This window comes from Mirounga angustirostris, unplaced genomic scaffold (assembly GCF_029215605.1).
Source record: "Mirounga angustirostris isolate CCGP_5_RB_7025 unplaced genomic scaffold, mMirAng1.0.hap1 SCAF_9, whole genome shotgun sequence".
Classification (NCBI taxonomy): Eukaryota; Metazoa; Chordata; class Mammalia; order Carnivora; family Phocidae; genus Mirounga; species Mirounga angustirostris.
This window is the reverse complement of record NW_026991717.1, coordinates 133054456-133067376: the sequence shown is the minus strand read 5'-3', so window position 1 is coordinate 133067376 and position 12921 is coordinate 133054456.

The following is a 12921-nucleotide window of genomic DNA, read 5'->3' as shown; positions in this document are numbered from 1 at the left end:
ATTTGAACAAACCAGCTATAGGAAAAAAAAAGAGCATTTAAACATTGACTAGACATTTTCATGATATTAAGAGATCATTGTTATGTTTTAGGTGTGATATTAGGATGATGTGAGAAACAGAGGGACCTCATCTTCTGTAAACACAAACTTACGTGTTTATAAAAGACATTGTAGGATGTTGGAAGTCTATTCTGTACTAATGCGGGAGGGGTGCGGAGCCCAGATATAACAATAACTACCCGGTGGTTCATTATCCTATATCCTCTAACTTTACGTATTTAAATTTTCCCTCATTAGGAAACATTAAGACCCAAGAGAAGGAAAAAAATATTTGTGATTTAGAGTCAGACCCTGCATATTGAAGACGTTTCTTTTTCCTACAGTTTCCTTTTTATGAGCGCACAGAAGAGTGAGGACTGATGGATAAAATCCACACACAAAATGACACAAGGGTAAGTGTCACGGCGGCATTGGCTGTGGTCCCCCTGTTGGTGTCTCAGCGGCTATGAGACTCAGCCCTTGCTGGCTCTGCGGCATGGAAACAGTCTCGGCTGCGTTAAGGGGCTTGACAGGTTTGGAGGGAGAAGCCCAAGGTGGGTCCGGCCCGGCAGCAAGCCCTGGGGGCTTTCCATTGCACACAAGCCCTTCCCCTGGGTTCGCGCCCCCCCCCCCCCCCCCCCCCGGGGAACCAGGAACCCGCTGCAGCAGGCACTGATCCATAGCGGCCATGGGGCCACTGACACTCAGCAGGTGGCCTCTCGGAAACAGAGCCAGGGCTGGCTGAGGGTCAGATCCCGCAGGAAATGTCAAACCCAAACTCAAACAGGAATCATGTTCGTCCTCCGCAGAGTTTGAAAGGATGGATGGAGTGTCCTTGCTTGGATCAGACAACTGTACTATTTCAAAGCCCTGGCCGAAAGGCTGACAGGGTGGCGGGGGGGGGGTGGGCAAGGAGGGGCCAGGAGGCAGCAGGTCACCCCTTTTTCCAGGCCAGGGTCTGCTTGTGAAAGATCATGTCTATTTCCTAAGGTTCTGCTGCTCTAAATCCATGAGAGAGGGGGACGCCCCGACGGGCACAAGAGATGGGGGCAGCGGGTGGTACACGAGAGGAGATACCCAAGTGAACAATGAGCACGGGCAGAAACACTCAGCTTTGCCAGAAAGCAAAGAGATGAAAATCACGACAGGATATCATTAGGGCCTGTCAAACTAGCAAAACACACCGTGTAGTCCTGCGTTTGGATCCTGGCGTGGGGGTTGGGGGGCACACACTACTGTGGAGGATGATATTGAAATGATAGGTAAATTTTGAATATGATTTAGAACATAGTATTGTATTAAGGCTAAATTGCTGATAAAAAAAAAAAAGATTTATTTATTTATTTTAGAGAAAGAGAGAGAATTCCAAGCAGACTCCGTGCTGATCGCAGAGCCTCAAACAATTAATTTTTTGGTAATTGTTTCTCTGCTTTACGCCATTTCGACTTACAGAAGGTTGCATAGCCACGCTCCACTTTCAGATAGCGGGGGGGGAAAGCCTGTATATCAAAAAGTTTTTGTTTTTTTTTTTTACGGAAAAAAAAAAAAAAGCTCACAATGCTCAGTGCTGCAGGGAGTGGGGACATGGAAACTCTTGTCCTGCCCTAGGGAGAGCAAACCAGCATATGTAACCTGGAGGATTAAGCAAGAAAGATAACAACTTTTGACCCAGACCTTCTGCTTCCAGGCAGTAAGCCCCCAAACATAAGCATAGATGTGTATGAAGATCAAATTACAAAGATTTTTACTGAAGCCTTAAGTGTTCAACAATCGGTTGGTGAAGCAAACAATGTACATTCACAGAATGGAAAGCTGTGTAGTCACTTAGATGATCCTGTGAAACACTATGTAATCACGTGGAGAGGTGTTCAGAATACGTTAAGGGGGGAGAAAAGGTTCCAAGATATTATGTTCAGTGTGATCATTATGTTGAGTAACAGTCAAAACCAAACCAAACCCTGAGTGTGTGTGTGTAAGTGTGAGTGTGTGAGCGTATGGGTGTGTGTCTCCATGTAAAGCTCCTTGAGGTCAGGAATCAAGTCGTATTTATCATATTCCCTGTGCCTGGGACCATGCCCAACACCCAGTAAGCAGTAGTCAGAGTTTAGTGAATGAATTAATAGCTGTAGTAAAAGGGGCCAGAAGATGTACTTTCAAAATGTCCATAACGGTATTTCTAGGTGGGGTGAATATAGGTGATCTTCATTTTCTTCTGTCTGTACGGTCTAAATGTTCTACATTGAACATTGATCAGTTTTCCATAAATTATTTAAAACAATACATGTAATTATTTAAAAACAATTGTGACTTATTCCGAACAATAAATACAATTATTTAAAACAGTAAATACAGGGTGCCTGGGTGGCTCAGTTGGTTAAGCGTCTGCCTTCGGCTCAGGTCATGATCTCCAGGTCCTGGGATTGAGTTCTGCATTGGGCTCCCTGCTCAGTTGGGAGCCTGCTTCTCCCTTTCCCTCTGCCTGTCTCTCTGCCTACTTGTTCTCTTTCTCTATCTCTCTGTCAAATAAATAAATAAAATCTTTAAAAAAAATAAAAATAGGGGTGCCTGGGTGGCTCAGTCGGTTAGGCGTCTGCCTTCGGCTCAGGTCATGATCCCAGGGTCCTGGGATCGAGCCCTGCGTCAGGCTCCCTGCTCAGTGGAGAGTCTGCTTCTCCCTCTCCCTCTGCCTGCCTCTCTGCCTACTTGTGCTCTCTATCTCTGTCAAATAAATAAATAAAAATCTTAAAAAATAAATAAAAATAAATAAAAAAAAAAAATAAAATAAAATAAAATTGTGAGGTGAGGGGTGCCTGGGTGGCTCAGTCAGTTAAGCGTCTGCCTTTGGTTCAGGTCATGATCCCGGGCTCCTGGGATCCAGCCCAGAGTTAAACCAGGATCCCTGCTCAGCAGGAGTCTGCTTCTCCCTCTCCCTCTGCCCCTCCCTGCTGCTCACGTGCACGCATTCTCTCTCTCCTAAGTAAATAAAATCCTTTTTAAAAAAAAAATTTTTTTTTAAGATTTTATTTATTTATTTGCGAGAGAGACAATGAGAGACAGAGAGCATGAGAGGGAGGAGGGTCAGAGGGAGAAGCAGACTCCCCGCCAAGCAGGGAGCCCGATGCGGGACTCAATCCCGGGACTCCAGGATCATGACCTGAGCCGAAGGCAGTGGCTTAACCAACTGAGCCACCCAAGTGCCCCAAATCCTTTTTTTTTTTTAATCTTAAAAATAAATAAAACAGTAAATACAAACTGGAAAAAAAGTTGCTTTCATCTCAGGGCCCTTGGATACAGGATCTCTCTGGAAAAAGGGTCAAGGTTACAGAAATTACTCCATCCAAACCTCACAGTGTATCAGTATTCCCAAATCCCAGTCGCAAGGAGGTGGGATGGGGGCTGTGACTTGAGGCAAGTCATTGGACCTCTCGGGTGGCCCCTGGTTTCTCCCCTGTGGGGAGGGGGAGGGTGCATGGTACATAACATTTTTATTCCTCTTTTCCCCCACTAATTATAATTTAGCTCTCTCACGTTGCAAGTGGTCTACAGGCATCTCTTCTTGCGCATTGTTTGAAGAGTCTGCAGTATTTTCCCTCGACTGCGGGTGTCACAATTTCTTAATCATGCCTCTGTGTCTCAACTTGTGATGGTTTTCAATTTTGTGCTGATGTTAATAAGTCTATCTTGAGCTGTTGGTGCTTAAATAATTGTATAGGTTTGCCCCCCACTTGCTAAAAGTGGAGTTGCTAAGTCAGAGTTTGAATATCTTTAAGATATCCCAGAGATTTCCTTCTTTTTTTTTTAGTGCATTTTTATTGTGATTAAAAAACCCATAAAATTTGGGGCACCTGGTTGGCTCTGTCGGTGGGGCTTGTGACTCTTGAAATCGGAGTTGGAAGTCTGAGCCCCACGTTGGGTGTAGAGATTACTTAAAAATAAAATCTTAAAAAAACATAAAATTTACCACCTTTATTTTTTTTTAAAGATTTTATTTTATTTATTTGAAACAGAGAGAGAGAGCGAGAGCACAAGAGGGGGTAGGGTGAGAGGGAGAAGCAGACTCCCTGCTGAGCAGGGAGCCCGAAGTGAAGCTCGATCCCAGGACTCCGGGATCATGACCTGAGCTGAAGGCAGTCGCTTAACCAACTGAGCCACCCAGGTACCCACCATCTTAATTTTTAAGTGTACAGTTCAATAGTGTTAAGTATATGTCCATTGTTGTGAGAAAATCTCCAGAACCTTTTCATCTTGCAGATCTAAAACTCTACCCACTGAACAACAGCTCCCCATTCCTCCTGCCCCTTAGCCCCTGGAAACTACCATTCTACTCTCTGTCTCTATGAGTTTGATTATCTTGGACACCACATAGAAGTGGAATCACACAGTATTTGATTTGGTGACTGGCTTATTTCACTTAGCATCACGTCCTCAAGATTCATTCATGTTGTTCCTTTTTAAGGCTGGATAATATTCCCTTGTATATGGATACAGGGCATTTTGCTTATCCATTCATTCGACGACGGACATTTGGGTGGACTCTACCTCTTAGCTATTGTGAATAATGCTGCTACGAATAAATAGCAATGAACATATGAACAATATCTGTTTGAGTCCCTGCTTTTAATTCTTTCGGGTACATGCCCAGAAGTGGGACTGCTGGATCAGATTTTTAATTTCTGGAGGAACTTCCATCCTGTTTGCCATAGTGATTACACCGGTTACATTCCCAGCAACTGTGTTAATCCTTCTGATTTCTCCACATCCTTGTCAATACTTGCTCTTTTCTTTCTTTCTTTTTTTTTTTTTAAGATTTTATTTATTTATTTGACAGAGAGAGACACAGCGAGAGAGGGAACACAAGCAGGGGGAGTGGGAGAGGGAGAAGCAGGCTCCCCGCCGAGCAGGGAGCCCGATGCGGGACTCGATCCCAGGACCCTGGGATCATGACCTGAGCTGAAGGCAGTCGCTTAACCAACTGAGCCACCCAGGCGCCCAATACTTGCTCTTTTCTGTTTTTGTTTTAAATTTCTTTTAAGAGCCCCAAAGGGATCATCTGGTCAGTGGCTCCCAAAGGTCATGACTTCCTTTTTTTTTTTTTCTTAAGATTTTATTTATGTATCTGTCAGAGAGAGAGAGAGAGAGCACAAGCAGGGGGAGCGGGCGGCAGAGGGAGGAGCAGGGTCCCCGCTGAGCAAGGAGCCCGATGCGGGACTTGATCCCTAGATCCTGGGATCATGACCTGAGCCGAAGGCAGACGTTTAAATGACTGAGCCACCCAGGCGCCTCAGGTCATGACTTTTATTTGAGCTCATGTTTCAAGAGATGTTTGTCTCACAAACACACTTTACCAAGAATTCGTTCTTTTCTTGTCTCTACCCTTTGGTCCGGCATGTCCAAGTCTGGAGATTTCCCTGGGAACCGACTGCTGGCTGTCTTCCCAGTTCCGTGCCCCCTTCTTCCTGGGTAAGCTTCCAGCTAGATATCTTTCCTGCAGCCAGCTGGGGCCATGACTGGGGTCTCCATTGCAATGGGCCCAGAAGTGACCCACACAACTTCCGCTCTTGGCTGTTTAAAAGCCCTGTTTGCCCTGGGCTTTCTCTCTTTCTCCCTCCTGGAAACCCAGCACAGGACAGTGGCCAAGGGGATGGTGGGATTCTGTCCTGTCATCCAAGGTCTCTTTGTAACAGCATTTAACCTGGTCACCAACTACTACAACCCTACAGCACACCCCCTGTGATATTTGTCCTCCCCTTAGTGTCCTTCCCTGGGGCATTGTTTGTAATAGCAGAAGATTGGAAGTGACCTAAGGGCCCACTAGCAGGTGACTGGCTAAAGAAATGGAGACACAGCTGTCCAGTGAGATTCCATGCAGTTGTTGAAAAAATGAGGAAGTTAAAAAATTTGTTTTTAATAGATTTTATTTTTTTAAAAGATTTTATTCATTTATTTGAGAGAGAGAGGGCACAAGTAGAGGGGAGAGGTAGAGGGAGAAGCAGACTCCCAGCTGAGTAGGGAGCCCGATGCGGGGCTCGATCCCAGGACCCTGGGATCGTGACCTGAGCTGAAGGCAGACGCTTAACTGACTGAGCCACCCAGGCGCCCTAGACTTATTTTTTATTTTTATTATTTTTTTAGACTTTATTTTTTAGAGCAATTTTAGGTTCAAAGCAAAATTGAGCCAAAGATACAGAGATTTCCCACAGACGCCCTCCCCCCACATGCACAGCCACCCCCACCGTCAACACCTCCGCAGAGTGGTGTGCTGGTTACAGTTGATGAACCTACACTGGCGGATCCAAACCCGAAGCCCAGAGTTTACATTAGGATTCACTCTGGGTGGTGTCCACTCTGTGGTTTGGACAAATGTAAAATGACATGCCTCCATCATGATAGTATGATCCAGAATAGTTTCAGTGCCCTAAAGAAACACTTTATTATTTGGGGGGAACGAAAGGCAAGAATTAAAACAGTGCACGTGACCCTTGAACAACACGGGGATTAGGGAAGCTGACCCCGCCCCCCATGCGGTCAAGAATGCATGTATGACTTTTTTTTTTTTTTTTAAGATTTTATTTATTTATTTGACAGAGAGGGACACAGCGAGAGAGGGAACACAAGCAGGGGGAGTGGGAGAGGGAGAGGCAGGCTTCCCGCTGGTCAGGGAGCCCGATGTGGGGCTCGATCCCAGGACCCCGGGATCATGACCTGAGCCGAAGGCAGACGCTTAATGACTGAGCCACCCAGGCGCCCTGCATGTATGACTTTTGACTCCTCAAAAACCTAACTACTAATAGCCTACTGTTGACCAGAAGCCTTGCTGATAATGAACAATTAACACACATTTTGGATGTTACATGTATTATATACTGTATTCTTATAATAAAGTAACCTAGATGTTATTAAGAAAATAATAAAGAAAACACATTTGCAGTACTGTATTTATCGAAAAAAATCCATGTATAAGTGGACCTGCACAATTCAAACCCGTGTTGTTTAAAGGTCAACATGTATATGCTAACATTTGTGTTTTTTGTTTTTTGTTTTTTTTTAAAGATTTTATTTATTTATTTGACAGAGAGAGAGACAACACAAGCAGGGGGAGTGGGAGAGGGAGAAGCCGGCTTCCTGCTGAGCAAGGAGCCAGATGTGGGACTCGATCCCAGGACCCCGGGATCATGACCTGAGCCGAAGGCAGACTCTTAACAATCTGAGCCACCCAGGCACCCTGTTTTTTGTTTTTTTTTTTTAAAGTGGGAGACGACAGAGTGCATATTTGGATTTGCTTGCATGTGCAGAACTCAACTTCTGGAAAGGCCCCACAAAAACTGGTGACAGCAGTTCCTTGTCTACCCTTGGGTGGGGACAGGTGGGGGACTCAGCAGATGGGAGTCCGGGGGTGGGGGGGGAAGGAAAATTTCCAGTTTGTCTTTTCATGCGTTTTGAAGGTAGAACCACATGAATGTATTACCTATTTAGAACTTAAATAAATATAATGTAACAATTTTAATAATCTGCTTTTCCATTTTATTGTAATTCAGAGTTGAAATATGCCCCATCCAGGCCTCTGATATTGACTCCCTGAGCTGAAAGTTGCCATCTAAAGGCAGAGCCGCTCAGGGCTCGAGCTGCCATGTGGCCTCCACGTGCTCAGGGCGGCTGGGCCACAACCCCTCGCAGGACTCCTGTCCCTGTCTGGCCTACATCCGGCCCACTATGCCTGGGCAAGCCCCAGCCCTCCATCTGCTGCCCGAACAGGCAAGCTGCTCACCCACTTCCTGCCAACTGAGCATCCTAATTACACGTTAATACTAATTGCCTGTGACTAGAATCTTCCACAGTCATAGACATTAACCAAAGTCACGCCTAGCGAGCCTCACCGTTAATTATCTGTGCTTGCTGCTCCAGGATTTAATTAAGCCTTGGCAGGCAAGAGCAATCCACATAGGATGAGCAGGGAAAGAGAGCTTGCAGAGATGCCCTCTTCCCATCAGGTGGCCTGGCAAAGCTACTCCAAGTCTTCCTTCCAGACCTCCGGGATTTTCCCAGGGAACAGGCAGAGATACTGAGGAAGGGCTTGCAGTTATCCAGTGCTGGCCGTTTGCCAGGCAGAACCAGACGCCGTTGCACACTCATCTAATAATCCCTGCAGTCGCTGTGGAAGCTGGGGCTGCACTTGATGGATGAGGAGACAGAGGCTCAGAGAGTCCCGATGACTTGCCCGGCAATTGGCAGAGCCAGGTCTGAGTTGCAAGCTCAAACATTTCCACGACTCACTGGAGGAATGGTTGGAGGAATGGTCGTAATCACATTTTTTATTCTAACTTTGAACTTGTGTCGTGTTTTTTCTTTCTCCAAAGGAATCCCAAGCATTGTTTCATCTTAGTCCCACATTCGTTTGTTAAGAAAACAAAAAGCTGGGGCGCCTGGGTGGCTCAGTCGGTGAAGCGTCTGCCTTCGGCTCAGGTCATGATCCCGGGGTCCTGGGATCGAGCCCCACATCAGGGTCCCTGCTCAGCGGGGAGTCTGCTTCTCCCTCTCCCTCTTCCTCTTCCCCTCCCTCTGTTCGTGTGTTCTCCCTGTCTTTCTCTCTCACATGCTCTCTCTCTCTCAAATAAATAAAATCTTAAAAAATAAATAAATAAAACAAAAAGCTGAAGTAGCTGAAACCTAAAGTAGAGAGTGTGACGCACGCATGGCCGCACACCCAGGCCTCACGTTCCCGGTGTCATGGTGGGAAGGCAATGGAATGGTGGGTAACGGGGTGGCCCTGAGCCCCGACTGCCTGGTTCCTGTCCCGGCTCCATTACTCGCGGCCATGCGACCTTGGTCAGGTTACTTGTCCTTTCCACCAATGGTGCCTACCTGTTGGGCGGTTATAAGGACTAAATGATACTCACATCTCTCCCTTAGCATGGGGCATGGCGCCTGGGGACTGTCGTGGTGTCCTCAGCCTTCTTCCTTTAGAGCCACACCTCACTAGCTTGTCGCTTTTCCTTCAAAGCCACTTTGATTGTAAAAACTGGGCCCAGTGATTCGTGATTCCCTGCCCTGCCTTTTGCAACATGACAAGAACATCAATAGCATTCACTTGGTTGCTCTTTTGCTGAGTCTTCCTGCTAACATGACCTGGTTTTATAAAACACATTCAAATAATAAATATGAAAAATGTTCTTTCTGACTATACTCAACCCGACCAATAATCAAAGAAACAAATGCTCAACCAATGAGATACCGTGCTCTCTGTTGGACTTCTAGAACTGTTCTCTCTCCTTTTTTTTTTTTTTTTAAAGATTTGTTTTTATTTGAAATAGAGAGAGAGGAAGAGCAGAGGGAGAGGGACAAGCAGACTCAGCACTTAGTGTAGAGCATGACGCGGGGTTTGATCCCAGGACCCTGGGATCATGACCTGAGCCGAAAGCAGATGCTTAACTGACTGAGCCACCCAGGTACCCCATCTGTCTTTTTTATTCTAACACTGCTGGTGAGCGTGCACCAGGAATTGGATTCTCTTCTGGTGGGTGGGTAAGCTGACACTCTCTGGAGAGCAATCAGCCAATTTGCAGAGAGAGTCTGAAAAGTGTCTCTACCCTTTTACCTCGTTAATTCCACGCTAGGATATATTCTCAGCCACTCATTCTCAACTCAAATATATACACACACACAGAGCTTTCCATCACTGTTATTTTGAGTGGTGAAAGGATTCTTTCTCTCCAAAACACCCTGAATGAATAGAATGATTAAGTTGTAGTCCAACCACACAGTGGAAATATAATGAAGCAATTTAAAATGGTGGTTAGCAATTTAAAAAATTGTTATGGAAGATCCTAATGTTGAGATTGTTGTTTCTAAATCCTATCCATTGAAAAGAACCAAGGGGATTTTTGCAGAAATGGCTGATTCCAGATCCAGGGCAGGGAAAGTTCCAGGTTAGATTGGCATATCTTGGTGTGTCACAAAGCAAAGAAGTGTTCCAAAATGAATGGGGACAGGTGGACAGGACATGGGAGCTGGCTGAAAGGGGCTCCCGCCAGCCAAGTCTGGGACAATTTAAATACCAATTTAATGAAAAACTAAAAGAATCCATAAGTATATAGTGATCAAATTAAAAAAGAGAAGTGGAGGGAAATAAAATGGCCAGCTAACAATGGTAGAAAAAGGATGACAGATTGAGAAAAATCACCATTTTGCAATTACCAATACAAAAATTCAGACTAGGATTGTCAGTATGTTTAAAAACCACTGTTGGGGAATAGGACATTTCCATGCTCTCAAGGTACCACCTCAGAAAACATTTGTTACCAAAAAAGGGGGGAAATATGTCTTTATGATGGAGAGGAACCGTTTTAACCAAGTGATCAAATATAGCATCACCAACATGGCGTGCCTCCTGAATGACATAACACCACCTATGTAGTATTCTTCCCCAAAATATTAAACCTGAATCCGATCATGAGGAAATAGACAAATCCATATTAAAGGTAACTGGCCCATACTCTTCAAAATATCAGTGCACCAAAACCAAATATATATATATATATATATATATATATATATATATATATATATATATATATATATATATATATATATATATGTAATCAGTGCACAAAGGACAAATGAAGGGGAGGGGAGAGCTGTTTTAGATTAAAGGGATTGAAGAGATAGGTTAATCTCGTGCAATCTTGGATTGGATCCTGGATCAGAAAAAAACTTACAAAACAGCTTACAAAGAACATTTTCTGGACTCAGAAAAATGTGAACAGGAACTGGATATTAGGGAATATCTTTGCACAATGTTACGTTTCTTGGATGTGTTAATGGTATTGTTAAATAGGACACTTTCTTCCTGAATCCCAGCTGAGATATCCTGGGATGAAGGGTCATGAGGTCTGCAATTTACTTTGTCATTCAGAACAAAACCAGGTAACAGGTGGGACAAAGTGTTAACCATGAGGGGATCTTGGTGAAGGGCATGTGGATATTCATTGTGTTACTTCTTCAATTTACCTGTGAGTTTAATATTTTCTGTGCTGATTTTTAGCAACATTGGCAAAAATTGCATGGCAGGTATTTATGACAATATTGTTAGAACCGTTGGGACATCAAAGTATTATATAAAGTTGCATAGACATGTACATATACAAGTAGGCAGGTACCCACGGTGAACGGTCATTACTTTTATCATTCAGCTTCCATTCCACCTGCTTCAACTAGCAGCACCCTTATTTACTTTTGGAGCTTACCCCTCCCTCTCTTGGTTCATGAGGTTTGGATGTGGGCCTATGAACCACATCCATCTGTCCCTGGGGATCGGTGGGCACGTCTTCAGTTAGTCCAACCAGAGCCAATGGACATCAACCCCAGGGCTTTTGCTGGACCTATATGGTAAAAGGAGTACTCTTTTCCACAGAGGTTGTCCAGCTGATGGGATGTGTTGTCATCTTTGTTTGGGGAGTAGCTTCCTGTGAATCAAGCTGACACTGAAGAAGAACTAAGAAGGAAGGAAAAAGATACCAGTTTACAGTGTCGGAATACCTGGATTTAAACGTGCCTGAAGTTAGGTGAACCTGTCAATTTCCTTGTTGCTTATACCAGATAGAGCTCGTGTCTGTTGCTTGAACCTAAGGAGTCCCGACCACTACAGTATGGAAATGCATAGAAAAGCGTACTAGCTTTCTATCTCAATATAACCAATTACCACAAGTCTAGTGGCTTGAAACAACACACGCTCATTGTCTCACAATTGCTGTGGGTTAGGAGTCTGGGCACAGTTCAGTGGGGTGCTCTCTTCTGGGTCTTACAAAGCTACAGTTGAGATGTTGGCCAGGGTTATGGTCTCATCTGGAGACTTGCCTGGGGGAAGAATGTACTTCCAATCTCCTTCAGCTTGTTGTCAGAATTCATTTCCTTGAGGTTGTACGACTGGGGGCCCTGGGTTTTTGCTGGCTGTTGGCTGGACATTGCCCACAGTCACCTGTGGGCTTCCTCAACAGCCACAGCCACTCATTTCATCACCAACAAGGTGAATCCAGTCTGCTAAGACAGACTCTTATATAATGTAATATAATCACAAGGCTGACATCCCATCACCTTTGCCATATTCTATTGGTTAGAAGCAAGTCATGAGTCCCACATGCACTTGTGAGGAAAGAATGACCCAAAACCATAGGCAGCAGGAGGTGAGAAATCACTGGAGATAAGCTTAGGGTTTGTCTGCCACAAAGGGGGTGAGGAGAATCCACTTAACAAGTGCCACACGCCATTAAACAGTTATTTACTATTTATGAGTACTAAAGCATCATGTGTATTAACCCATTTCTTCCTAATTTCACAGTGGTTGTCACTGGAAAGGGGCTGGATGGGGAGGTGCTGAAAGGACACCAGAATGTTCTGTATACATTGGTGCTTGGAGTTTTTGCAATGAGCATGGATTCATTGAAAACAATGATTTCAACTATACCCACTCTTTCTCCACTTCTGGATCTTTCTGCATATACACAAGGGGTGGGGGGAAAGACTGGAAGGAAACAGGCCAAAATGTGAAGACTTATTAGTTTGGAGTGATGGGCCTATGGATAAATGATATTTTCTTCTTTATAGTCTTCTGTTTCTCACTATTAAAGGAATATTATTCTAATGATCCGGGGAAAAAGCCCAAGTGATTTGAATGGTTTTTAGGTCCAATTTTACAGTTAAAAATAACACAAACCCTCTTTGTTTACCTTTTGCAGAAAGGCAATTTCCTGCTTGCGTGGCTGATGGAATGTCTGCTCCTGGAGCTGCGGGAAATAAATCAGATGGCAGCAGGGAACACACACCTGCTTCCTTTCATGCTGATGAAGAACAATTAACTCTCATCAGAACATATCTGGCTTAGCCCCAGGA